Source organism: Corythoichthys intestinalis, chromosome 11 (genome assembly GCF_030265065.1).
Source record: "Corythoichthys intestinalis isolate RoL2023-P3 chromosome 11, ASM3026506v1, whole genome shotgun sequence".
Classification (NCBI taxonomy): Eukaryota; Metazoa; Chordata; class Actinopteri; order Syngnathiformes; family Syngnathidae; genus Corythoichthys; species Corythoichthys intestinalis.
In genome coordinates this window covers 4,825,958-4,848,187 of record NC_080405.1, presented here as the reverse complement: position 1 = coordinate 4,848,187, position 22,230 = coordinate 4,825,958, and the positions used below count along the sequence as shown (strand labels likewise).

The following is a 22,230-nucleotide window of genomic DNA, read 5'->3' as shown; positions in this document are numbered from 1 at the left end:
ACTAACAAGACAGTACATCGACCTCAGTTGATACCAACAAGATCTGTCTGTTCTTTCTTTTTAATGAAATAAACCAAAAAGCTTACAGCACCTGGTATTCCCAGGCGGTCTCCCATCCAAGTACTAACCAGGCCCGACCCTGCTTAGCTTCCGAGATCAGACGAGATCGGGCGTTCTCAGGGTAGTATGGCCGTAAGCTGGCAAAGCTTGTGAAATATCGCTATACAAAAGGCGAAGGAGATCTGATCGGGCGTTCTCAGGGTAGTATGGCCGTAAGCTGGCAAAATTTGTGAAATATAGCTATACAAAAGGCGAAGGAGATCTGTTCTGGTACAAAAGACGAACCAGTTCAGTTCAGTTCAGTCAGGTTCCCTGAGGGAAGTTAGGTTTCAAGTGGTCTGGTCATCTCGTGCTGTCAATGGCAGCTAACGAGGTAATCACCATTTAAAACGCACAGAGTTGGGTGAAAACGATAGCTGCAAACTCAACCCAATGTGAGCTCCAACCACAAAACTAACAAGACAATACATTGACCTCAGTTGATACCAACAAGATCTGCCTGTTCTTTCTTTGTCATGAAATAAACCAAAAAGCTTACAGCACCTGGTATTCCCAGGCGGTCTCCCATCCAAGTACTAACCAGGCCCGACCCTTCTTAGCTTCCGAGATCAGACGAGATCGGGCGTTCTCAGGGTAGTATGGCCGTAAGCTGGCAAAATTTGTGAAATATAGCTATACAAAAGGCGAAGGAGATCTGTTCTGGTACAAAAGACGAACCAGTTCAGTTCAGTTCAGTCAGGTTCCCTGAGGGAAGTTAGGTTTCAAGTGGTCTGGTCATCTCGTGCTGTCAATGGCAGCTAACGAGGTAATCACCATTTAAAACGCACAGAGTTGGGTGAAACGAGAGCTGCAAACTCAACCCAATGTGAGCTCCAACCACAAAACTAACAAGACAGTACATTGACCAGGGTTGATACCAACAAGATCTGTCTGTTCTTTCTTTGTCATGAAATAAACCAAAAAGCTTACAGCACCTGGTATTCCCAGGCGGTCTCCCATCCAAGTACTAACCAGGCCCGACCCTGCTTAGCTTCCGAGATCAGACAAGATCGGGCGTTCTCAGGGTAGTATGGCCGTAAGCTGGCAAAACTTGTGAAATATAGCTATACAAAAGGCGAAGGAGATCTGTTCTGGTACAAAAGATGAACCAGTTCAGTAAGGTTCCCTGAGTGAAATTAGGTTTCAAGTGGTCTGGTCATCTCGTGCTGTCAATGGCAGCTAACGAGGTAATCACCATTTAAAACGCACAGAGTTGGGTGAAAACGAGAGCTGCAAACTCAACCCAATGTGAGCTCCAACCACAAAACTAACAAGACAATACATTGACCTCAGTTGATACCAACAAGATCTGTCTGTTCTTTCTTTGTCATGAAATAAACCAAAAAGCTTACAGCACCTGGTATTCCCAGGCGGTCTCCCATCCAAGTACTAACCAGGCCCGACCATGCTTAGCTTCCGAGATCAGACGAGATCGGGCGTTCTCAGGGTAGTATGGCCGTAAGCTGGCAAAACTTGTGAAATATAGCTATACAAAAGGCGAAGGAGATCTGTTCTGGTACAAAAGACGAACCAGTCCAGTTCAGTTCAGTCAGGTTCCCTGAGGGAAGTTAGGTTTCAAGTGATCTGGTCATCTCGTGCTGTCAATGGCAGCTAACGAGGTAATCACCATTTAAAACGCACAGAGTTGGGTGAAAACGAGAGCTGCAAACTCAACCTAATGTGAGCTCCAACCACAAAACTAACAAGACAGTACATTGACCAGGGTTGATACCAACAAGATCTGTCTGTTCTTTCTTTGTCATGAAATAAACCAAAAAGCTTACAGCACCTGGTATTCCCAGGCGGTCTCCAATCCAAGTACTAACCAGGCCCGACCCTGCTTAGCTTCCGAGATAGACGAGATCGGGCGTTCTCAGGGTAGTATGGCCGTAAGCTGGCAAAGGTTGTGAAATATAGCTATACAAAAGGCGAAGGAGATCTGTTCTGGTACAAAAGATGAACCAGTTCAGTAAGGTTCCCTGAGTGAAATTAGGTTTCAAGTGGTCTGGTCATCTCGTGCTGTCAATGGCAGCTAACGAGGTAATCACCATTTAAAACGCACAGAGTTGGGTGAAAACGAGAGCTGCAAACTCAACCCGATGTGAGCTCCAACCACAAAACTAACAAGACAGTACATCGACCTCAGTTGATACCAACAAGATCTGTCTGTTCTTTCTTTTTAATGAAATAAACCAAAAAGCTTACAGCACCTGGTATTCCCAGGCGGTCTCCCATCCAAGTACTAACCAGGCCCGACCCTGCTTAGCTTCCGAGATCAGACGAGATCGGGCGTTCTCAGGGTAGTATGGCCGTAAGCTGGCAAAGCTTGTGAAATATCGCTATACAAAAGGCGAAGGAGATCTGATCGGGCGTTCTCAGGGTAGTATGGCCGTAAGCTGGCAAAATTTGTGAAATATAGCTATACAAAAGGCGAAGGAGATCTGTTCTGGTACAAAAGACGAACCAGTTCAGTTCAGTTCAGTCAGGTTCCCTGAGGGAAGTTAGGTTTCAAGTGGTCTGGTCATCTCGTGCTGTCAATGGCAGCTAACGAGGTAATCACCATTTAAAACGCACAGAGTTGGGTGAAAACGATAGCTGCAAACTCAACCCAATGTGAGCTCCAACCACAAAACTAACAAGACAATACATTGACCTCAGTTGATACCAACAAGATCTGCCTGTTCTTTCTTTGTCATGAAATAAACCAAAAAGCTTACAGCACCTGGTATTCCCAGGCGGTCTCCCATCCAAGTACTAACCAGGCCCGACCCTTCTTAGCTTCCGAGATCAGACGAGATCGGGCGTTCTCAGGGTAGTATGGCCGTAAGCTGGCAAAATTTGTGAAATATAGCTATACAAAAGGCGAAGGAGATCTGTTCTGGTACAAAAGACGAACCAGTTCAGTTCAGTTCAGTCAGGTTCCCTGAGGGAAGTTAGGTTTCAAGTGGTCTGGTCATCTCGTGCTGTCAATGGCAGCTAACGAGGTAATCACCATTTAAAACGCACAGAGTTGGGTGAAACGAGAGCTGCAAACTCAACCCAATGTGAGCTCCAACCACAAAACTAACAAGACAGTACATTGACCAGGGTTGATACCAACAAGATCTGTCTGTTCTTTCTTTGTCATGAAATAAACCAAAAAGCTTACAGCACCTGGTATTCCCAGGCGGTCTCCCATCCAAGTACTAACCAGGCCCGACCCTGCTTAGCTTCCGAGATCAGACAAGATCGGGCGTTCTCAGGGTAGTATGGCCGTAAGCTGGCAAAACTTGTGAAATATAGCTATACAAAAGGCGAAGGAGATCTGTTCTGGTACAAAAGATGAACCAGTTCAGTAAGGTTCCCTGAGTGAAATTAGGTTTCAAGTGGTCTGGTCATCTCGTGCTGTCAATGGCAGCTAACGAGGTAATCACCATTTAAAACGCACAGAGTTGGGTGAAAACGAGAGCTGCAAACTCAACCCAATGTGAGCTCCAACCACAAAACTAACAAGACAATACATTGACCTCAGTTGATACCAACAAGATCTGTCTGTTCTTTCTTTGTCATGAAATAAACCAAAAAGCTTACAGCACCTGGTATTCCCAGGCGGTCTCCCATCCAAGTACTAACCAGGCCCGACCATGCTTAGCTTCCGAGATCAGACGAGATCGGGCGTTCTCAGGGTAGTATGGCCGTAAGCTGGCAAAACTTGTGAAATATAGCTATACAAAAGGCGAAGGAGATCTGTTCTGGTACAAAAGACGAACCAGTCCAGTTCAGTTCAGTCAGGTTCCCTGAGGGAAGTTAGGTTTCAAGTGATCTGGTCATCTCGTGCTGTCAATGGCAGCTAACGAGGTAATCACCATTTAAAACGCACAGAGTTGGGTGAAAACGAGAGCTGCAAACTCAACCTAATGTGAGCTCCAACCACAAAACTAACAAGACAGTACATTGACCAGGGTTGATACCAACAAGATCTGTCTGTTCTTTCTTTGTCATGAAATAAACCAAAAAGCTTACAGCACCTGGTATTCCCAGGCGGTCTCCAATCCAAGTACTAACCAGGCCCGACCCTGCTTAGCTTCCGAGATAGACGAGATCGGGCGTTCTCAGGGTAGTATGGCCGTAAGCTGGCAAAGGTTGTGAAATATAGCTATACAAAAGGCGAAGGAGATCTGTTCTGGTACAAAAGATGAACCAGTTCAGTAAGGTTCCCTGAGTGAAATTAGGTTTCAAGTGGTCTGGTCATCTCGTGCTGTCAATGGCAGCTAACGAGGTAATCACCATTTAAAACGCACAGAGTTGGGTGAAAACGAGAGCTGCAAACTCAACCCGATGTGAGCTCCAACCACAAAACTAACAAGACAGTACATCGACCTCAGTTGATACCAACAAGATCTGTCTGTTCTTTCTTTTTAATGAAATAAACCAAAAAGCTTACAGCACCTGGTATTCCCAGGCGGTCTCCCATCCAAGTACTAACCAGGGCCGACCCTGCTTAGCTTCCGAGATCAGACGAGATCGGGCGTTCTCAGGGTAGTATGGCCGTAAGCTGGCAAAATTTGTGAAATATAGCTATACAAAAGGCGAAGGAGATCTGTTCTGGTACAAAAGACGAACCAGTTCAGTTCAGTTCAGTCAGGTTCCCTGAGGGAAGTTAGGTTTCAAGTGGTCTGGTCATCTCGTGCTGTCAATGGCAGCTAACGAGGTAATCACCATCTAAAACGCACAGAGTTGGGTGAAAACGAGAGCTGCAAACTCAACCAAATGTGAGCTCCAACCACAAAACTAACAAGACAGTACATTGACCTCAGTTGATACCAACAAGATCTGTCTGTTCTTTCTTTGTCATGAAATAAACCAAAAAGCTTACAGCACCTGGTATTCCCAGGCGGTCTCCCATCCAAGTACTAACCAGGCCCGACCCTGCTTAGCTTCCGAGATCAGACGAGATCGGGCGTTCTCAGGGTAGTATGGCCGTAAACTGGCAAAATTTGTGAAATATAGCTATACAAAAGGCGAAGGAGATCTGTTCTGGTACAAAAGATGAACCAGTTCAGTAAGGTTCCCTGAGTGAAATTAGGTTTCAAGTGGTCTGGTCATCTCGTGCTGTCAATGGCAGCTAACGAGGTAATCACCATTTAAAACGCACAGAGTTGGGTGAAAACGAGAGCTGCAAACTCAACCCGATGTGAGCTCCAACCACAAAACTAACAAGACAGTACATCGACCTCAGTTGATACCAACAAGATCTGTCTGTTCTTTCTTTTTAATGAAATAAACCAAAAAGCTTACAGCACCTGGTATTCCCAGGCGGTCTCCCATCCAAGTACTAACCAGGGCCGACCCTGCTTAGCTTCCGAGATCAGACGAGATCGGGCGTTCTCAGGGTAGTATGGCCGTAAGCTGGCAAAATTTGTGAAATATAGCTATACAAAAGGCGAAGGAGATCTGTTCTGGTACAAAAGACGAACCAGTTCAGTTCAGTTCAGTCAGGTTCCCTGAGGGAAGTTAGGTTTCAAGTGGTCTGGTCATCTCGTGCTGTCAATGGCAGCTAACGAGGTAATCACCATCTAAAACGCACAGAGTTGGGTGAAAACGAGAGCTGCAAACTCAACCAAATGTGAGCTCCAACCACAAAACTAACAAGACAGTACATTGACCTCAGTTGATACCAACAAGATCTGTCTGTTCTTTCTTTGTCATGAAATAAACCAAAAAGCTTACAGCACCTGGTATTCCCACGCGGTCTCCCATCCAAGTACTAACCAGGCCCGACCCTGCTTAGCTTCCGAGATCAGACGAGATCGGGCGTTCTCAGGGTAGTATGGCCGTAAACTAGCAAAATTTGTGAAATATAGCTATACAAAAGGCGAAGGAGATGTGTTCTGGTACAAAAGACGAACCAGTTCAGTTCAGTTCAGTAAGGTTCCCTGAGTGAATTTAGGTTTCAAGTGGTCTGGTCATCTCGTGCTGTCAATGGCAGCTAACGAGGTAATCACCATTTAAAACGCACAGAGTTGGGTGAAAACGAGAGCTGCAAACTCAACCTAATGTGAGCTCCAACCACAAAACTAACAAGACACTACATTGACCAGGGTTGATACCAACAAGATCTGTCTGTTCTTTCTTTGTCATGAAATAAACCAAAAAGCTTACAGCACCTGGTATTCCCAGGCGGTCTCCAATCCAAGTACTAACCAGGCCCGACCCTGCTTAGCTTCCGAGATCAGACGAGATCAGGCGTTCTCAGGGTAGTATGGCCGTAAGCTGGCAAAGGTTGTGAAATATAGCTATACAAAAGGCGAAGGAGATCTGTTCTGGTACAAAAGATGAACCAGTTCAGTAAGGTTCCCTGAGTGAAATTAGGTTTCAAGTGGTCTGGTCATCTCGTGCTGTCAATGGCAGCTAACGAGGTAATCACCATTTAAAACGCACAGAGTTGGGTGAAAACGAGAGCTGCAAACTCAACCCGATGTGAGCTCCAACCACAAAACTAACAAGACAGTACATCGACCTCAGTTGATACCAACAAGATCTGTCTGTTCTTTCTTTTTAATGAAATAAACCAAAAAGCTTACAGCACCTGGTATTCCCAGGCGGTCTCCCATCCAAGTACTAACCAGGCCCGACCCTGCTTAGCTTCCGAGATCAGACGAGATCGGGCGTTCTCAGGGTAGTATGGCCGTAAGCTGGCAAAGCTTGTGAAATATCGCTATACAAAAGGCGAAGGAGATCTGATCGGGCGTTCTCAGGGTAGTATGGCCGTAAGCTGGCAAAATTTGTGAAATATAGCTATACAAAAGGCGAAAGAGATCTGTTCTGGTACAAAAGACGAACCAGTTCAGTTCAGTTCAGTCAGGTTCCCTGAGGGAAGTTAGGTTTCAAGTGGTCTGGTCATCTCGTGCTGTCAATGGCAGCTAACGAGGTAATCACCATTTAAAACGCACAGAGTTGGGTGAAAACGATAGCTGCAAACTCAACCCAATGTGAGCTCCAACCACAAAACTAACAAGACAATACATTGACCTCAGTTGATACCAACAAGATCTGCCTGTTCTTTCTTTGTCATGAAATAAACCAAAAAGCTTACAGCACCTGGTATTCCCAGGCGGTCTCCCATCCAAGTACTAACCAGGCCCGACCCTTCTTAGCTTCCGAGATCAGACGAGATCGGGCGTTCTCAGGGTAGTATGGCCGTAAGCTGGCAAAATTTGTGAAATATAGCTATACAAAAGGCGAAGGAGATCTGTTCTGGTACAAAAGACGAACCAGTTCAGTTCAGTTCAGTCAGGTTCCCTGAGGGAAGTTAGGTTTCAAGTGGTCTGGTCATCTCGTGCTGTCAATGGCAGCTAACGAGGTAATCACCATTTAAAACGCACAGAGTTGGGTGAAACGAGAGCTGCAAACTCAACCCAATGTGAGCTCCAACCACAAAACTAACAAGACAGTACATTGACCAGGGTTGATACCAACAAGATCTGTCTGTTCTTTCTTTGTCATGAAATAAACCAAAAAGCTTACAGCACCTGGTATTCCCAGGCGGTCTCCCATCCAAGTACTAACCAGGCCCGACCCTGCTTAGCTTCCGAGATCAGACAAGATCGGGCGTTCTCAGGGTAGTATGGCCGTAAGCTGGCAAAACTTGTGAAATATAGCTATACAAAAGGCGAAGGAGATCTGTTCTGGTACAAAAGATGAACCAGTTCAGTAAGGTTCCCTGAGTGAAATTAGGTTTCAAGTGGTCTGGTCATCTCGTGCTGTCAATGGCAGCTAACGAGGTAATCACCATTTAAAACGCACAGAGTTGGGTGAAAACGAGAGCTGCAAACTCAACCCAATGTGAGCTCCAACCACAAAACTAACAAGACAATACATTGACCTCAGTTGATACCAACAAGATCTGTCTGTTCTTTCTTTGTCATGAAATAAACCAAAAAGCTTACAGCACCTGGTATTCCCAGGCGGTCTCCCATCCAAGTACTAACCAGGCCTAGCTTCCGAGATCAGACGAGATCGGGCGTTCTCAGGGTAGTATGGCCGTAAGCTGGCAAAACTTGTGAAATATAGCTATACAAAAGGCGAAGGAGATCTGTTCTGGTACAAAAGACGAACCAGTCCAGTTCAGTTCAGTCAGGTTCCCTGAGGGAAGTTAGGTTTCAAGTGATCTGGTCATCTCGTGCTGTCAATGGCAGCTAACGAGGTAATCACCATTTAAAACGCACAGAGTTGGGTGAAAACGAGAGCTGCAAACTCAACCTAATGTGAGCTCCAACCACAAAACTAACAAGACAGTACATTGACCAGGGTTGATACCAACAAGATCTGTCTGTTCTTTCTTTGTCATGAAATAAACCAAAAAGCTTACAGCACCTGGTATTCCCAGGCGGTCTCCAATCCAAGTACTAACCAGGCCCGACCCTGCTTAGCTTCCGAGATAGACGAGATCGGGCGTTCTCAGGGTAGTATGGCCGTAAGCTGGCAAAGGTTGTGAAATATAGCTATACAAAAGGCGAAGGAGATCTGTTCTGGTACAAAAGATGAACCAGTTCAGTAAGGTTCCCTGAGTGAAATTAGGTTTCAAGTGGTCTGGTCATCTCGTGCTGTCAATGGCAGCTAACGAGGTAATCACCATTTAAAACGCACAGAGTTGGGTGAAAACGAGAGCTGCAAACTCAACCCGATGTGAGCTCCAACCACAAAACTAACAAGACAGTACATCGACCTCAGTTGATACCAACAAGATCTGTCTGTTCTTTCTTTTTAATGAAATAAACCAAAAAGCTTACAGCACCTGGTATTCCCAGGCGGTCTCCCATCCAAGTACTAACCAGGGCCGACCCTGCTTAGCTTCCGAGATCAGACGAGATCGGGCGTTCTCAGGGTAGTATGGCCGTAAGCTGGCAAAATTTGTGAAATATAGCTATACAAAAGGCGAAGGAGATCTGTTCTGGTACAAAAGACGAACCAGTTCAGTTCAGTTCAGTCAGGTTCCCTGAGGGAAGTTAGGTTTCAAGTGGTCTGGTCATCTCGTGCTGTCAATGGCAGCTAACGAGGTAATCACCATCTAAAACGCACAGAGTTGGGTGAAAACGAGAGCTGCAAACTCAACCAAATGTGAGCTCCAACCACAAAACTAACAAGACAGTACATTGACCTCAGTTGATACCAACAAGATCTGTCTGTTCTTTCTTTGTCATGAAATAAACCAAAAAGCTTACAGCACCTGGTATTCCCAGGCGGTCTCCCATCCAAGTACTAACCAGGCCCGACCCTGCTTAGCTTCCGAGATCAGACGAGATCGGGCGTTCTCAGGGTAGTATGGCCGTAAACTGGCAAAATTTGTGAAATATAGCTATACAAAAGGCGAAGGAGATCTGTTCTGGTACAAAAGATGAACCAGTTCAGTAAGGTTCCCTGAGTGAAATTAGGTTTCAAGTGGTCTGGTCATCTCGTGCTGTCAATGGCAGCTAACGAGGTAATCACCATTTAAAACGCACAGAGTTGGGTGAAAACGAGAGCTGCAAACTCAACCCGATGTGAGCTCCAACCACAAAACTAACAAGACAGTACATCGACCTCAGTTGATACCAACAAGATCTGTCTGTTCTTTCTTTTTAATGAAATAAACCAAAAAGCTTACAGCACCTGGTATTCCCAGGCGGTCTCCCATCCAAGTACTAACCAGGGCCGACCCTGCTTAGCTTCCGAGATCAGACGAGATCGGGCGTTCTCAGGGTAGTATGGCCGTAAGCTGGCAAAATTTGTGAAATATAGCTATACAAAAGGCGAAGGAGATCTGTTCTGGTACAAAAGACGAACCAGTTCAGTTCAGTTCAGTCAGGTTCCCTGAGGGAAGTTAGGTTTCAAGTGGTCTGGTCATCTCGTGCTGTCAATGGCAGCTAACGAGGTAATCACCATCTAAAACGCACAGAGTTGGGTGAAAACGAGAGCTGCAAACTCAACCAAATGTGAGCTCCAACCACAAAACTAACAAGACAGTACATTGACCTCAGTTGATACCAACAAGATCTGTCTGTTCTTTCTTTGTCATGAAATAAACCAAAAAGCTTACAGCACCTGGTATTCCCACGCGGTCTCCCATCCAAGTACTAACCAGGCCCGACCCTGCTTAGCTTCCGAGATCAGACGAGATCGGGCGTTCTCAGGGTAGTATGGCCGTAAACTAGCAAAATTTGTGAAATATAGCTATACAAAAGGCGAAGGAGATGTGTTCTGGTACAAAAGACGAACCAGTTCAGTTCAGTTCAGTAAGGTTCCCTGAGTGAATTTAGGTTTCAAGTGGTCTGGTCATCTCGTGCTGTCAATGGCAGCTAACGAGGTAATCACCATTTAAAACGCACAGAGTTGGGTGAAAACGAGAGCTGCAAACTCAACCTAATGTGAGCTCCAACCACAAAACTAACAAGACAGTACATTGACCAGGGTTGATACCAACAAGATCTGTCTGTTCTTTCTTTGTCATGAAATAAACCAAAAAGCTTACAGCACCTGGTATTCCCAGGCGGTCTCCAATCCAAGTACTAACCAGGCCCGACCCTGCTTAGCTTCCGAGATCAGACGAGATCAGGCGTTCTCAGGGTAGTATGGCCGTAAGCTGGCAAAGGTTGTGAAATATAGCTATACAAAAGGCGAAGGAGATCTGTTCTGGTACAAAAGATGAACCAGTTCAGTAAGGTTCCCTGAGTGAAATTAGGTTTCAAGTGGTCTGGTCATCTCGTGCTGTCAATGGCAGCTAACGAGGTAATCACCATTTAAAACGCACAGAGTTGGGTGAAAACGAGAGCTGCAAACTCAACCCGATGTGAGCTCCAACCACAAAACTAACAAGACAGTACATCGACCTCAGGTGATACCAACAAGATCTGTCTGTTCTTTCTTTTTAATGAAATAAACCAAAAAGCTTACAGCACCTGGTATTCCCAGGCGGTCTCCCATCCAAGTACTAACCAGGCCCGACCCTGCTTAGCTTCCGAGATCAGACGAGATCGGGCGTTCTCAGGGTAGTATGGCCGTAAGCTGGCAAAGCTTGTGAAATATCGCTATACAAAAGGCGAAGGAGATCTGATCGGGCGTTCTCAGGGTAGTATGGCCGTAAGCTGGCAAAATTTGTGAAATATAGCTATACAAAAGGCGAAGGAGATCTGTTCTGGTACAAAAGACGAACCAGTTCAGTTCAGTTCAGTCAGGTTCCCTGAGGGAAGTTAGGTTTCAAGTGGTCTGGTCATCTCGTGCTGTCAATGGCAGCTAACGAGGTAATCACCATTTAAAACGCACAGAGTTGGGTGAAAACGATAGCTGCAAACTCAACCCAATGTGAGCTCCAACCACAAAACTAACAAGACAATACATTGACCTCAGTTGATACCAACAAGATCTGCCTGTTCTTTCTTTGTCATGAAATAAACCAAAAAGCTTACAGCACCTGGTATTCCCAGGCGGTCTCCCATCCAAGTACTAACCAGGCCAAACCATGCTTAGCTTCCGAGATCAGACGAGATCGGGCGTTCTCAGGGTAGTATGGCCGTAAGCTGGCAAAATTTGTGAAATATAGCTATACAAAAGGCGAAGGAGATCTGTTCTGGTACAAAAGACGAACCAGTTCAGTTCAGTTCAGTCAGGTTCCCTGAGGGAAGTTAGGTTTCAAGTGATCTGGTCATCTCGTGCTGTCAATGGCAGCTAACGAGGTAATCACCATTTAAAACGCACAGAGTTGGGTGAAAACGAGAGCTGCAAACTCAACCCAATGTGAGCTCCAACCACAAAACTAACAAGACAGTACATTGACCAGGGTTGATACCAACAAGATCTGTCTGTTCTTTCTTTGTCATGAAATAAACCAAAAAGCTTACAGCACCTGGTATTCCCAGGCGGTCTCCAATCCAAGTACTAACCAGGCCCGACCCTGCTTAGCTTCCGAGATCAGACGAGATCGGGCGTTCTCAGGGTAGTATGGCCGTAAGCTGGATAAGGTTGTGAAATATAGCTATACAAAAGGCGAAGGAGATCTGTTCTGGTACAAAAGATGAACCAGTTCAGTAAGGTTCCCTGAGTGAAATTAGGTTTCAAGTGGTCTGGTCATCTCGTGCTGTCAATGGCAGCTAACGAGGTAATCACCATTTAAAACGCACAGAGTTGGGTGAAAACGAGAGCTGCAAACTCAACCCGATGTGAGCTCCAACCACAAAACTAACAAGACAGTACATCGACCTCAGTTGATACCAACAAGATCTGTCTGTTCTTTCTTTTTAATGAAATAAACCAAAAAGCTTACAGCACCTGGTATTCCCAGGCGGTCTCCCATCCAAGTACTAACCAGGCCCGACCATGCTTAGCTTCCGAAATCAGACGAGATCGGGCGTTCTCAGGGTAGTATGGCCGTAAGCTGGCAAAATTTGTGAAATATAGCTATACAAAAGGCGAAGGAGATCTGTTCTGGTACAAAAGACGAACCAGTTCAGTTCAGTCAGGTTCCCTGAGTGAAATTAGGTTTCAAGTGGTCTGGTCATCTCGTGCTGTCAATGGCAGCTAACGAGGTAATCACCATTTAAAACGCACAGAGTTGGGTGAAAACGAGAGCTGCAAACTCAACCCGATGTGAGCTCCAACCACAAAACTAACAAGACAGTACATCGACCTCAGTTGATACCAACAAGATCTGTCTGTTCTTTCTTTTTAATGAAATAAACCAAAAAGCTTACAGCACCTGGTATTCCCAGGCGGTCTCCCATCCAAGTACTAACCAGGCCCGACCCTGCTTAGCTTCCGAGATCAGACGAGATCGGGCGTTCTCAGGGTAGTATGGCCGTAAGCTGGCAAAGCTTGTGAAATATCGCTATACAAAAGGCGAAGGAGATCTGATCGGGCGTTCTCAGGGTAGTATGGCCGTAAGCTGGCAAAATTTGTGAAATATAGCTATACAAAAGGCGAAGGAGATCTGTTCTGGTACAAAAGACGAACCAGTTCAGTTCAGTTCAGTCAGGTTCCCTGAGGGAAGTTAGGTTTCAAGTGGTCTGGTCATCTCGTGCTGTCAATGGCAGCTAACGAGGTAATCACCATTTAAAACGCACAGAGTTGGGTGAAAACGATAGCTGCAAACTCAACCCAATGTGAGCTCCAACCACAAAACTAACAAGACAATACATTGACCTCAGTTGATACCAACAAGATCTGCCTGTTCTTTCTTTGTCATGAAATAAACCAAAAAGCTTACAGCACCTGGTATTCCCAGGCGGTCTCCCATCCAAGTACTAACCAGGCCCGACCCTTCTTAGCTTCCGAGATCAGACGAGATCGGGCGTTCTCAGGGTAGTATGGCCGTAAGCTGGCAAAATTTGTGAAATATAGCTATACAAAAGGCGAAGGAGATCTGTTCTGGTACAAAAGACGAACCAGTTCAGTTCAGTTCAGTCAGGTTCCCTGAGGGAAGTTAGGTTTCAAGTGGTCTGGTCATCTCGTGCTGTCAATGGCAGCTAACGAGGTAATCACCATTTAAAACGCACAGAGTTGGGTGAAACGAGAGCTGCAAACTCAACCCAATGTGAGCTCCAACCACAAAACTAACAAGACAGTACATTGACCAGGGTTGATACCAACAAGATCTGTCTGTTCTTTCTTTGTCATGAAATAAACCAAAAAGCTTACAGCACCTGGTATTCCCAGGCGGTCTCCCATCCAAGTACTAACCAGGCCCGACCCTGCTTAGCTTCCGAGATCAGACAAGATCGGGCGTTCTCAGGGTAGTATGGCCGTAAGCTGGCAAAACTTGTGAAATATAGCTATACAAAAGGCGAAGGAGATCTGTTCTGGTACAAAAGATGAACCAGTTCAGTAAGGTTCCCTGAGTGAAATTAGGTTTCAAGTGGTCTGGTCATCTCGTGCTGTCAATGGCAGCTAACGAGGTAATCACCATTTAAAACGCACAGAGTTGGGTGAAAACGAGAGCTGCAAACTCAACCCAATGTGAGCTCCAACCACAAAACTAACAAGACAATACATTGACCTCAGTTGATACCAACAAGATCTGTCTGTTCTTTCTTTGTCATGAAATAAACCAAAAAGCTTACAGCACCTGGTATTCCCAGGCGGTCTCCCATCCAAGTACTAACCAGGCCTAGCTTCCGAGATCAGACGAGATCGGGCGTTCTCAGGGTAGTATGGCCGTAAGCTGGCAAAACTTGTGAAATATAGCTATACAAAAGGCGAAGGAGATCTGTTCTGGTACAAAAGACGAACCAGTCCAGTTCAGTTCAGTCAGGTTCCCTGAGGGAAGTTAGGTTTCAAGTGATCTGGTCATCTCGTGCTGTCAATGGCAGCTAACGAGGTAATCACCATTTAAAACGCACAGAGTTGGGTGAAAACGAGAGCTGCAAACTCAACCTAATGTGAGCTCCAACCACAAAACTAACAAGACAGTACATTGACCAGGGTTGATACCAACAAGATCTGTCTGTTCTTTCTTTGTCATGAAATAAACCAAAAAGCTTACAGCACCTGGTATTCCCAGGCGGTCTCCAATCCAAGTACTAACCAGGCCCGACCCTGCTTAGCTTCCGAGATAGACGAGATCGGGCGTTCTCAGGGTAGTATGGCCGTAAGCTGGCAAAGGTTGTGAAATATAGCTATACAAAAGGCGAAGGAGATCTGTTCTGGTACAAAAGATGAACCAGTTCAGTAAGGTTCCCTGAGTGAAATTAGGTTTCAAGTGGTCTGGTCATCTCGTGCTGTCAATGGCAGCTAACGAGGTAATCACCATTTAAAACGCACAGAGTTGGGTGAAAACGAGAGCTGCAAACTCAACCCGATGTGAGCTCCAACCACAAAACTAACAAGACAGTACATCGACCTCAGTTGATACCAACAAGATCTGTCTGTTCTTTCTTTTTAATGAAATAAACCAAAAAGCTTACAGCACCTGGTATTCCCAGGCGGTCTCCCATCCAAGTACTAACCAGGGCCGACCCTGCTTAGCTTCCGAGATCAGACGAGATCGGGCGTTCTCAGGGTAGTATGGCCGTAAGCTGGCAAAATTTGTGAAATATAGCTATACAAAAGGCGAAGGAGATCTGTTCTGGTACAAAAGACGAACCAGTTCAGTTCAGTTCAGTCAGGTTCCCTGAGGGAAGTTAGGTTTCAAGTGGTCTGGTCATCTCGTGCTGTCAATGGCAGCTAACGAGGTAATCACCATCTAAAACGCACAGAGTTGGGTGAAAACGAGAGCTGCAAACTCAACCAAATGTGAGCTCCAACCACAAAACTAACAAGACAGTACATTGACCTCAGTTGATACCAACAAGATCTGTCTGTTCTTTCTTTGTCATGAAATAAACCAAAAAGCTTACAGCACCTGGTATTCCCAGGCGGTCTCCCATCCAAGTACTAACCAGGCCCGACCCTGCTTAGCTTCCGAGATCAGACGAGATCGGGCGTTCTCAGGGTAGTATGGCCGTAAACTGGCAAAATTTGTGAAATATAGCTATACAAAAGGCGAAGGAGATCTGTTCTGGTACAAAAGATGAACCAGTTCAGTAAGGTTCCCTGAGTGAAATTAGGTTTCAAGTGGTCTGGTCATCTCGTGCTGTCAATGGCAGCTAACGAGGTAATCACCATTTAAAACGCACAGAGTTGGGTGAAAACGAGAGCTGCAAACTCAACCCGATGTGAGCTCCAACCACAAAACTAACAAGACAGTACATCGACCTCAGTTGATACCAACAAGATCTGTCTGTTCTTTCTTTTTAATGAAATAAACCAAAAAGCTTACAGCACCTGGTATTCCCAGGCGGTCTCCCATCCAAGTACTAACCAGGGCCGACCCTGCTTAGCTTCCGAGATCAGACGAGATCGGGCGTTCTCAGGGTAGTATGGCCGTAAGCTGGCAAAATTTGTGAAATATAGCTATACAAAAGGCGAAGGAGATCTGTTCTGGTACAAAAGACGAACCAGTTCAGTTCAGTTCAGTCAGGTTCCCTGAGGGAAGTTAGGTTTCAAGTGGTCTGGTCATCTCGTGCTGTCAATGGCAGCTAACGAGGTAATCACCATCTAAAACGCACAGAGTTGGGTGAAAACGAGAGCTGCAAACTCAACCAAATGTGAGCTCCAACCACAAAACTAACAAGACAGTACATTGACCTCAGTTGATACCAACAAGATCTGTCTGTTCTTTCTTTGTCATGAAATAAACCAAAAAGCTTACAGCACCTGGTATTCCCACGCGGTCTCCCATCCAAGTACTAACCAGGCCCGACCCTGCTTAGCTTCCGAGATCAGACGAGATCGGGCGTTCTCAGGGTAGTATGGCCGTAAACTAGCAAAATTTGTGAAATATAGCTATACAAAAGGCGAAGGAGATGTGTTCTGGTACAAAAGACGAACCAGTTCAGTTCAGTTCAGTAAGGTTCCCTGAGTGAATTTAGGTTTCAAGTGGTCTGGTCATCTCGTGCTGTCAATGGCAGCTAACGAGGTAATCACCATTTAAAACGCACAGAGTTGGGTGAAAACGAGAGCTGCAAACTCAACCTAATGTGAGCTCCAACCACAAAACTAACAAGACAGTACATTGACCAGGGTTGATACCAACAAGATCTGTCTGTTCTTTCTTTGTCATGAAATAAACCAAAAAGCTTACAGCACCTGGTATTCCCAGGCGGTCTCCAATCCAAGTACTAACCAGGCCCGACCCTGCTTAGCTTCCGAGATCAGACGAGATCAGGCGTTCTCAGGGTAGTATGGCCGTAAGCTGGCAAAGGTTGTGAAATATAGCTATACAAAAGGCGAAGGAGATCTGTTCTGGTACAAAAGATGAACCAGTTCAGTAAGGTTCCCTGAGTGAAATTAGGTTTCAAGTGGTCTGGTCATCTCGTGCTGTCAATGGCAGCTAACGAGGTAATCACCATTTAAAACGCACAGAGTTGGGTGAAAACGAGAGCTGCAAACTCAACCCGATGTGAGCTCCAACCACAAAACTAACAAGACAGTACATCGACCTCAGTTGATACCAACAAGATCTGTCTGTTCTTTCTTTTTAATGAAATAAACCAAAAAGCTTACAGCACCTGGTATTCCCAGGCGGTCTCCCATCCAAGTACTAACCAGGCCCGACCCTGCTTAGCTTCCGAGATCAGACGAGATCGGGCGTTCTCAGGGTAGTATGGCCGTAAGCTGGCAAAGCTTGTGAAATATCGCTATACAAAAGGCGAAGGAGATCTGATCGGGCGTTCTCAGGGTAGTATGGCCGTAAGCTGGCAAAATTTGTGAAATATAGCTATACAAAAGGCGAAGGAGATCTGTTCTGGTACAAAAGACGAACCAGTTCAGTTCAGTTCAGTCAGGTTCCCTGAGGGAAGTTAGGTTTCAAGTGGTCTGGTCATCTCGTGCTGTCAATGGCAGCTAACGAGGTAATCACCATTTAAAACGCACAGAGTTGGGTGAAAACGATAGCTGCAAACTCAACCCAATGTGAGCTCCAACCACAAAACTAACAAGACAATACATTGACCTCAGTTGATACCAACAAGATCTGCCTGTTCTTTCTTTGTCATGAAATAAACCAAAAAGCTTACAGCACCTGGTATTCCCAGGCGGTCTCCCATCCAAGTACTAACCAGGCCAAACCATGCTTAGCTTCCGAGATCAGACGAGATCGGGCGTTCTCAGGGTAGTATGGCCGTAAGCTGGCAAAATTTGTGAAATATAGCTATACAAAAGGCGAAGGAGATCTGTTCTGGTACAAAAGACGAACCAGTTCAGTTCAGTTCAGTCAGGTTCCCTGAGGGAAGTTAGGTTTCAAGTGATCTGGTCATCTCGTGCTGTCAATGGCAGCTAACGAGGTAATCACCATTTAAAACGCACAGAGTTGGGTGAAAACGAGAGCTGCAAACTCAACCCAATGTGAGCTCCAACCACAAAACTAACAAGACAGTACATTGACCAGGGTTGATACCAACAAGATCTGTCTGTTCTTTCTTTGTCATGAAATAAACCAAAAAGCTTACAGCACCTGGTATTCCCAGGCGGTCTCCAATCCAAGTACTAACCAGGCCCGACCCTGCTTAGCTTCCGAGATCAGACGAGATCGGGCGTTCTCAGGGTAGTATGGCCGTAAGCTGGATAAGGTTGTGAAATATAGCTATACAAAAGGCGAAGGAGATCTGTTCTGGTACAAAAGATGAACCAGTTCAGTAAGGTTCCCTGAGTGAAATTAGGTTTCAAGTGGTCTGGTCATCTCGTGCTGTCAATGGCAGCTAACGAGGTAATCACCATTTAAAACGCACAGAGTTGGGTGAAAACGAGAGCTGCAAACTCAACCCGATGTGAGCTCCAACCACAAAACTAACAAGACAGTACATCGACCTCAGTTGATACCAACAAGATCTGTCTGTTCTTTCTTTTTAATGAAATAAACCAAAAAGCTTACAGCACCTGGTATTCCCAGGCGGTCTCCCATCCAAGTACTAACCAGGCCCGACCATGCTTAGCTTCCGAAATCAGACGAGATCGGGCGTTCTCAGGGTAGTATGGCCGTAAGCTGGCAAAATTTGTGAAATATAGCTATACAAAAGGCGAAGGAGATCTGTTCTGGTACAAAAGACGAACCAGTTCAGTTCAGTCAGGTTCCCTGAGTGAAATTAGGTTTCAAGTGGTCTGGTCATCTCGTGCTGTCAATGGCAGCTAACGAGGTAATCACCATTTAAAACGCACAGAGTTGGGTGAAAACGAGAGCTGCAAACTCAACCCGATGTGAGCTCCAACCACAAAACTAACAAGACAGTACATCGACCTCAGTTGATACCAACAAGATCTGTCTGTTCTTTCTTTTTAATGAAATAAACCAAAAAGCTTACAGCACCTGGTATTCCCAGGCGGTCTCCCATCCAAGTACTAACCAGGCCCGACCCTGCTTAGCTTCCGAGATCAGACGAGATCGGGCGTTCTCAGGGTAGTATGGCCGTAAGCTGGCAAAGCTTGTGAAATATCGCTATACAAAAGGCGAAGGAGATCTGATCGGGCGTTCTCAGGGTAGTATGGCCGTAAGCTGGCAAAATTTGTGAAATATAGCTATACAAAAGGCGAAGGAGATCTGTTCTGGTACAAAAGACGAACCAGTTCAGTTCAGTTCAGTCAGGTTCCCTGAGGGAAGTTAGGTTTCAAGTGGTCTGGTCATCTCGTGCTGTCAATGGCAGCTAACGAGGTAATCACCATTTAAAACGCACAGAGTTGGGTGAAAACGATAGCTGCAAACTCAACCCAATGTGAGCTCCAACCACAAAACTAACAAGACAATACATTGACCTCAGTTGATACCAACAAGATCTGCCTGTTCTTTCTTTGTCATGAAATAAACCAAAAAGCTTACAGCACCTGGTATTCCCAGGCGGTCTCCCATCCAAGTACTAACCAGGCCAAACCATGCTTAGCTTCCGAGATCAGACGAGATCGGGCGTTCTCAGGGTAGTATGGCCGTAAGCTGGCAAAATTTGTGAAATATAGCTATACAAAAGGCGAAGGAGATCTGTTCTGGTACAAAAGACGAACCAGTTCAGTTCAGTTCAGTCAGGTTCCCTGAGGGAAGTTAGGTTTCAAGTGATCTGGTCATCTCGTGCTGTCAATGGCAGCTAACGAGGTAATCACCATTTAAAACGCACAGAGTTGGGTGAAAACGAGAGCTGCAAACTCAACCCAATGTGAGCTCCAACCACAAAACTAACAAGACAGTACATTGACCAGGGTTGATACCAACAAGATCTGTCTGTTCTTTCTTTGTCATGAAATAAACCAAAAAGCTTACAGCACCTGGTATTCCCAGGCGGTCTCCAATCCAAGTACTAACCAGGCCCGACCCTGCTTAGCTTCCGAGATCAGACGAGATCGGGCGTTCTCAGGGTAGTATGGCCGTAAGCTGGATAAGGTTGTGAAATATAGCTATACAAAAGGCGAAGGAGATCTGTTCTGGTACAAAAGATGAACCAGTTCAGTAAGGTTCCCTGAGTGAAATTAGGTTTCAAGTGGTCTGGTCATCTCGTGCTGTCAATGGCAGCTAACGAGGTAATCACCATTTAAAACGCACAGAGTTGGGTGAAAACGAGAGCTGCAAACTCAACCCGATGTGAGCTCCAACCACAAAACTAACAAGACAGTACATCGACCTCAGTTGATACCAACAAGATCTGTCTGTTCTTTCTTTTTAATGAAATAAACCAAAAAGCTTACAGCACCTGGTATTCCCAGGCGGTCTCCCATCCAAGTACTAACCAGGCCCGACCATGCTTAGCTTCCGAAATCAGACGAGATCGGGCGTTCTCAGGGTAGTATGGCCGTAAGCTGGCAAAATTTGTGAAATATAGCTATACAAAAGGCGAAGGAGATCTGTTCTGGTACAAAAGACGAACCAGTTCAGTTCAGTCAGGTTCCCTGAGTGAAATTAGGTTTCAAGTGGTCTGGTCATCTCGTGCTGTCAATGGCAGCTAACGAGGTAATCACCATTTAAAACGCACAGAGTTGGGTGAAAACGAGAGCTGCAAACTCAACCCGATGTGAGCTCCAACCACAAAACTAACAAGACAGTACATCGACCTCAGTTGATACCAAAGAGATCTGTCTGTTCTTTCTTTTTAATGAAATAAACCAAAAAGCTTACAGCACCTGGTATTCCCAGGCGGTCTCCCATCCAAGTACTAACCAGGCCCGACCCTGCTTAGCTTCCGAGATCAGACGAGATCGGGCGTTCTCAGGGTAGTATGGCCGTAAGCTGGCAAAGCTTGTGAAATATCGCTATACAAAAGGCGAAGGAGATCTGATCGGGCGTTCTCAGGGTAGTATGGCCGTAAGCTGGCAAAATTTGTGAAATATAGCTATACAAAAGGCGAAGGAGATCTGTTCTGGTACAAAAGACGAACCAGTTCAGTTCAGTTCAGTCAGGTTCCCTGAGGGAAGTTAGGTTTCAAGTGGTCTGGTCATCTCGTGCTGTCAATGGCAGCTAACGAGGTAATCACCATTTAAAACGCACAGAGTTGGGTGAAAACGATAGCTGCAAACTCAACCCAATGTGAGCTCCAACCACAAAACTAACAAGACAATACATTGACCTCAGTTGATACCAACAAGATCTGCCTGTTCTTTCTTTGTCATGAAATAAACCAAAAAGCTTACAGCACCTGGTATTCCCAGGCGGTCTCCCATCCAAGTACTAACCAGGCCAAACCATGCTTAGCTTCCGAGATCAGACGAGATCGGGCGTTCTCAGGGTAGTATGGCCGTAAGCTGGCAAAATTTGTGAAATATAGCTATACAAAAGGCGAAGGAGATCTGTTCTGGTACAAAAGACGAACCAGTTCAGTTCAGTTCAGTCAGGTTCCCTGAGGGAAGTTAGGTTTCAAGTGATCTGGTCATCTCGTGCTGTCAATGGCAGCTAACGAGGTAATCACCATTTAAAACGCACAGAGTTGGGTGAAAACGAGAGCTGCAAACTCAACCCAATGTGAGCTCCAACCACAAAACTAACAAGACAGTACATTGACCAGGGTTGATACCAACAAGATCTGTCTGTTCTTTCTTTGTCATGAAATAAACCAAAAAGCTTACAGCACCTGGTATTCCCAGGCGGTCTCCAATCCAAGTACTAACCAGGCCCGACCCTGCTTAGCTTCCGAGATCAGACGAGATCGGGCGTTCTCAGGGTAGTATGGCCGTAAGCTGGATAAGGTTGTGAAATATAGCTATACAAAAGGCGAAGGAGATCTGTTCTGGTACAAAAGATGAACCAGTTCAGTAAGGTTCCCTGAGTGAAATTAGGTTTCAAGTGGTCTGGTCATCTCGTGCTGTCAATGGCAGCTAACGAGGTAATCACCATTTAAAACGCACAGAGTTGGGTGAAAACGAGAGCTGCAAACTCAACCCGATGTGAGCTCCAACCACAAAACTAACAAGACAGTACATCGACCTCAGTTGATACCAACAAGATCTGTCTGTTCTTTCTTTTTAATGAAATAAACCAAAAAGCTTACAGCACCTGGTATTCCCAGGCGGTCTCCCATCCAAGTACTAACCAGGCCCGACCATGCTTAGCTTCCGAAATCAGACGAGATCGGGCGTTCTCAGGGTAGTATGGCCGTAAGCTGGCAAAATTTGTGA

General features: G+C 45.6%; 45 non-coding genes and 6 pseudogenes across 45 annotated transcripts; all 51 read right to left on the bottom strand.

Moving 5' to 3' along the window:
• Nucleotides 1-79: 79 nt before the first annotated feature.
• On the bottom strand, nt 80-198 carry LOC130925871 (5S ribosomal RNA). The gene has a single exon (XR_009065902.1). It is a non-coding gene; the product is annotated as a 5S ribosomal RNA (ribosomal RNA).
• Nucleotides 199-591: 393 nt separating this feature from the next.
• Nucleotides 592-710, bottom strand: LOC130924962 (5S ribosomal RNA). The gene has a single exon (XR_009065257.1). It is a non-coding gene; the product is annotated as a 5S ribosomal RNA (ribosomal RNA).
• Nucleotides 711-1,022: 312 nt separating this feature from the next.
• On the bottom strand, nt 1,023-1,141 carry LOC130924924 (5S ribosomal RNA). The gene has a single exon (XR_009065220.1). It is a non-coding gene; the product is annotated as a 5S ribosomal RNA (ribosomal RNA).
• A 303-nt stretch (nt 1,142-1,444) lies between these two features.
• Nucleotides 1,445-1,563, bottom strand: LOC130924852 (5S ribosomal RNA). Its single transcript, XR_009065150.1, has one exon. It is a non-coding gene; the product is annotated as a 5S ribosomal RNA (ribosomal RNA).
• Nucleotides 1,564-1,876: 313 nt separating this feature from the next.
• LOC130925560 (uncharacterized) lies at nt 1,877-1,994 on the bottom strand (annotated as a pseudogene).
• A 303-nt stretch (nt 1,995-2,297) lies between these two features.
• On the bottom strand, nt 2,298-2,416 carry LOC130925860 (5S ribosomal RNA). Its single transcript, XR_009065891.1, has one exon. It is a non-coding gene; the product is annotated as a 5S ribosomal RNA (ribosomal RNA).
• A 393-nt stretch (nt 2,417-2,809) lies between these two features.
• LOC130924961 (5S ribosomal RNA) lies at nt 2,810-2,928 on the bottom strand. The gene has a single exon (XR_009065256.1). It is a non-coding gene; the product is annotated as a 5S ribosomal RNA (ribosomal RNA).
• A 312-nt stretch (nt 2,929-3,240) lies between these two features.
• Nucleotides 3,241-3,359, bottom strand: LOC130924923 (5S ribosomal RNA). The gene has a single exon (XR_009065219.1). It is a non-coding gene; the product is annotated as a 5S ribosomal RNA (ribosomal RNA).
• Nucleotides 3,360-3,662: 303 nt separating this feature from the next.
• LOC130924850 (5S ribosomal RNA) lies at nt 3,663-3,781 on the bottom strand. The gene has a single exon (XR_009065148.1). It is a non-coding gene; the product is annotated as a 5S ribosomal RNA (ribosomal RNA).
• Nucleotides 3,782-4,094: 313 nt separating this feature from the next.
• On the bottom strand, nt 4,095-4,212 carry LOC130925559 (uncharacterized; annotated as a pseudogene).
• Nucleotides 4,213-4,515: 303 nt separating this feature from the next.
• On the bottom strand, nt 4,516-4,634 carry LOC130925013 (5S ribosomal RNA). Its single transcript, XR_009065305.1, has one exon. It is a non-coding gene; the product is annotated as a 5S ribosomal RNA (ribosomal RNA).
• A 313-nt stretch (nt 4,635-4,947) lies between these two features.
• Nucleotides 4,948-5,066, bottom strand: LOC130924628 (5S ribosomal RNA). The gene has a single exon (XR_009064930.1). It is a non-coding gene; the product is annotated as a 5S ribosomal RNA (ribosomal RNA).
• Nucleotides 5,067-5,369: 303 nt separating this feature from the next.
• On the bottom strand, nt 5,370-5,488 carry LOC130925012 (5S ribosomal RNA). The gene has a single exon (XR_009065304.1). It is a non-coding gene; the product is annotated as a 5S ribosomal RNA (ribosomal RNA).
• A 313-nt stretch (nt 5,489-5,801) lies between these two features.
• Nucleotides 5,802-5,920, bottom strand: LOC130924736 (5S ribosomal RNA). Its single transcript, XR_009065035.1, has one exon. It is a non-coding gene; the product is annotated as a 5S ribosomal RNA (ribosomal RNA).
• A 313-nt stretch (nt 5,921-6,233) lies between these two features.
• On the bottom strand, nt 6,234-6,352 carry LOC130925374 (5S ribosomal RNA). Its single transcript, XR_009065654.1, has one exon. It is a non-coding gene; the product is annotated as a 5S ribosomal RNA (ribosomal RNA).
• A 303-nt stretch (nt 6,353-6,655) lies between these two features.
• On the bottom strand, nt 6,656-6,774 carry LOC130925848 (5S ribosomal RNA). Its single transcript, XR_009065879.1, has one exon. It is a non-coding gene; the product is annotated as a 5S ribosomal RNA (ribosomal RNA).
• A 393-nt stretch (nt 6,775-7,167) lies between these two features.
• LOC130924960 (5S ribosomal RNA) lies at nt 7,168-7,286 on the bottom strand. Its single transcript, XR_009065255.1, has one exon. It is a non-coding gene; the product is annotated as a 5S ribosomal RNA (ribosomal RNA).
• A 312-nt stretch (nt 7,287-7,598) lies between these two features.
• Nucleotides 7,599-7,717, bottom strand: LOC130924922 (5S ribosomal RNA). Its single transcript, XR_009065218.1, has one exon. It is a non-coding gene; the product is annotated as a 5S ribosomal RNA (ribosomal RNA).
• A 303-nt stretch (nt 7,718-8,020) lies between these two features.
• Nucleotides 8,021-8,129, bottom strand: LOC130925755 (uncharacterized; annotated as a pseudogene).
• A 313-nt stretch (nt 8,130-8,442) lies between these two features.
• On the bottom strand, nt 8,443-8,560 carry LOC130925557 (uncharacterized; annotated as a pseudogene).
• A 303-nt stretch (nt 8,561-8,863) lies between these two features.
• LOC130925011 (5S ribosomal RNA) lies at nt 8,864-8,982 on the bottom strand. Its single transcript, XR_009065303.1, has one exon. It is a non-coding gene; the product is annotated as a 5S ribosomal RNA (ribosomal RNA).
• A 313-nt stretch (nt 8,983-9,295) lies between these two features.
• Nucleotides 9,296-9,414, bottom strand: LOC130924627 (5S ribosomal RNA). Its single transcript, XR_009064929.1, has one exon. It is a non-coding gene; the product is annotated as a 5S ribosomal RNA (ribosomal RNA).
• A 303-nt stretch (nt 9,415-9,717) lies between these two features.
• On the bottom strand, nt 9,718-9,836 carry LOC130925010 (5S ribosomal RNA). The gene has a single exon (XR_009065302.1). It is a non-coding gene; the product is annotated as a 5S ribosomal RNA (ribosomal RNA).
• Nucleotides 9,837-10,149: 313 nt separating this feature from the next.
• On the bottom strand, nt 10,150-10,268 carry LOC130924735 (5S ribosomal RNA). The gene has a single exon (XR_009065034.1). It is a non-coding gene; the product is annotated as a 5S ribosomal RNA (ribosomal RNA).
• Nucleotides 10,269-10,581: 313 nt separating this feature from the next.
• On the bottom strand, nt 10,582-10,700 carry LOC130925372 (5S ribosomal RNA). Its single transcript, XR_009065652.1, has one exon. It is a non-coding gene; the product is annotated as a 5S ribosomal RNA (ribosomal RNA).
• A 303-nt stretch (nt 10,701-11,003) lies between these two features.
• Nucleotides 11,004-11,122, bottom strand: LOC130925837 (5S ribosomal RNA). Its single transcript, XR_009065868.1, has one exon. It is a non-coding gene; the product is annotated as a 5S ribosomal RNA (ribosomal RNA).
• A 393-nt stretch (nt 11,123-11,515) lies between these two features.
• LOC130925126 (5S ribosomal RNA) lies at nt 11,516-11,634 on the bottom strand. The gene has a single exon (XR_009065414.1). It is a non-coding gene; the product is annotated as a 5S ribosomal RNA (ribosomal RNA).
• Nucleotides 11,635-11,947: 313 nt separating this feature from the next.
• Nucleotides 11,948-12,066, bottom strand: LOC130925211 (5S ribosomal RNA). Its single transcript, XR_009065498.1, has one exon. It is a non-coding gene; the product is annotated as a 5S ribosomal RNA (ribosomal RNA).
• Nucleotides 12,067-12,369: 303 nt separating this feature from the next.
• Nucleotides 12,370-12,488, bottom strand: LOC130925305 (5S ribosomal RNA). Its single transcript, XR_009065589.1, has one exon. It is a non-coding gene; the product is annotated as a 5S ribosomal RNA (ribosomal RNA).
• A 308-nt stretch (nt 12,489-12,796) lies between these two features.
• On the bottom strand, nt 12,797-12,915 carry LOC130925826 (5S ribosomal RNA). The gene has a single exon (XR_009065857.1). It is a non-coding gene; the product is annotated as a 5S ribosomal RNA (ribosomal RNA).
• A 393-nt stretch (nt 12,916-13,308) lies between these two features.
• Nucleotides 13,309-13,427, bottom strand: LOC130924959 (5S ribosomal RNA). The gene has a single exon (XR_009065254.1). It is a non-coding gene; the product is annotated as a 5S ribosomal RNA (ribosomal RNA).
• Nucleotides 13,428-13,739: 312 nt separating this feature from the next.
• Nucleotides 13,740-13,858, bottom strand: LOC130924919 (5S ribosomal RNA). The gene has a single exon (XR_009065216.1). It is a non-coding gene; the product is annotated as a 5S ribosomal RNA (ribosomal RNA).
• Nucleotides 13,859-14,161: 303 nt separating this feature from the next.
• On the bottom strand, nt 14,162-14,270 carry LOC130925754 (uncharacterized; annotated as a pseudogene).
• Nucleotides 14,271-14,583: 313 nt separating this feature from the next.
• On the bottom strand, nt 14,584-14,701 carry LOC130925556 (uncharacterized; annotated as a pseudogene).
• A 303-nt stretch (nt 14,702-15,004) lies between these two features.
• LOC130925008 (5S ribosomal RNA) lies at nt 15,005-15,123 on the bottom strand. The gene has a single exon (XR_009065300.1). It is a non-coding gene; the product is annotated as a 5S ribosomal RNA (ribosomal RNA).
• Nucleotides 15,124-15,436: 313 nt separating this feature from the next.
• LOC130924626 (5S ribosomal RNA) lies at nt 15,437-15,555 on the bottom strand. Its single transcript, XR_009064927.1, has one exon. It is a non-coding gene; the product is annotated as a 5S ribosomal RNA (ribosomal RNA).
• Nucleotides 15,556-15,858: 303 nt separating this feature from the next.
• On the bottom strand, nt 15,859-15,977 carry LOC130925007 (5S ribosomal RNA). The gene has a single exon (XR_009065299.1). It is a non-coding gene; the product is annotated as a 5S ribosomal RNA (ribosomal RNA).
• A 313-nt stretch (nt 15,978-16,290) lies between these two features.
• LOC130924734 (5S ribosomal RNA) lies at nt 16,291-16,409 on the bottom strand. The gene has a single exon (XR_009065033.1). It is a non-coding gene; the product is annotated as a 5S ribosomal RNA (ribosomal RNA).
• A 313-nt stretch (nt 16,410-16,722) lies between these two features.
• On the bottom strand, nt 16,723-16,841 carry LOC130925371 (5S ribosomal RNA). Its single transcript, XR_009065651.1, has one exon. It is a non-coding gene; the product is annotated as a 5S ribosomal RNA (ribosomal RNA).
• Nucleotides 16,842-17,144: 303 nt separating this feature from the next.
• On the bottom strand, nt 17,145-17,263 carry LOC130925813 (5S ribosomal RNA). The gene has a single exon (XR_009065845.1). It is a non-coding gene; the product is annotated as a 5S ribosomal RNA (ribosomal RNA).
• A 393-nt stretch (nt 17,264-17,656) lies between these two features.
• LOC130925124 (5S ribosomal RNA) lies at nt 17,657-17,775 on the bottom strand. The gene has a single exon (XR_009065412.1). It is a non-coding gene; the product is annotated as a 5S ribosomal RNA (ribosomal RNA).
• Nucleotides 17,776-18,088: 313 nt separating this feature from the next.
• Nucleotides 18,089-18,207, bottom strand: LOC130925210 (5S ribosomal RNA). Its single transcript, XR_009065497.1, has one exon. It is a non-coding gene; the product is annotated as a 5S ribosomal RNA (ribosomal RNA).
• A 303-nt stretch (nt 18,208-18,510) lies between these two features.
• LOC130925304 (5S ribosomal RNA) lies at nt 18,511-18,629 on the bottom strand. The gene has a single exon (XR_009065588.1). It is a non-coding gene; the product is annotated as a 5S ribosomal RNA (ribosomal RNA).
• Nucleotides 18,630-18,937: 308 nt separating this feature from the next.
• On the bottom strand, nt 18,938-19,056 carry LOC130925705 (5S ribosomal RNA). The gene has a single exon (XR_009065826.1). It is a non-coding gene; the product is annotated as a 5S ribosomal RNA (ribosomal RNA).
• A 393-nt stretch (nt 19,057-19,449) lies between these two features.
• On the bottom strand, nt 19,450-19,568 carry LOC130925123 (5S ribosomal RNA). The gene has a single exon (XR_009065411.1). It is a non-coding gene; the product is annotated as a 5S ribosomal RNA (ribosomal RNA).
• A 313-nt stretch (nt 19,569-19,881) lies between these two features.
• On the bottom strand, nt 19,882-20,000 carry LOC130925208 (5S ribosomal RNA). The gene has a single exon (XR_009065495.1). It is a non-coding gene; the product is annotated as a 5S ribosomal RNA (ribosomal RNA).
• Nucleotides 20,001-20,303: 303 nt separating this feature from the next.
• Nucleotides 20,304-20,422, bottom strand: LOC130925303 (5S ribosomal RNA). Its single transcript, XR_009065587.1, has one exon. It is a non-coding gene; the product is annotated as a 5S ribosomal RNA (ribosomal RNA).
• Nucleotides 20,423-20,730: 308 nt separating this feature from the next.
• Nucleotides 20,731-20,849, bottom strand: LOC130925588 (5S ribosomal RNA). The gene has a single exon (XR_009065815.1). It is a non-coding gene; the product is annotated as a 5S ribosomal RNA (ribosomal RNA).
• Nucleotides 20,850-21,242: 393 nt separating this feature from the next.
• LOC130925122 (5S ribosomal RNA) lies at nt 21,243-21,361 on the bottom strand. Its single transcript, XR_009065410.1, has one exon. It is a non-coding gene; the product is annotated as a 5S ribosomal RNA (ribosomal RNA).
• A 313-nt stretch (nt 21,362-21,674) lies between these two features.
• LOC130925207 (5S ribosomal RNA) lies at nt 21,675-21,793 on the bottom strand. The gene has a single exon (XR_009065494.1). It is a non-coding gene; the product is annotated as a 5S ribosomal RNA (ribosomal RNA).
• A 303-nt stretch (nt 21,794-22,096) lies between these two features.
• LOC130925302 (5S ribosomal RNA) lies at nt 22,097-22,215 on the bottom strand. The gene has a single exon (XR_009065586.1). It is a non-coding gene; the product is annotated as a 5S ribosomal RNA (ribosomal RNA).
• Nucleotides 22,216-22,230: the final 15 nt, after the last annotated feature.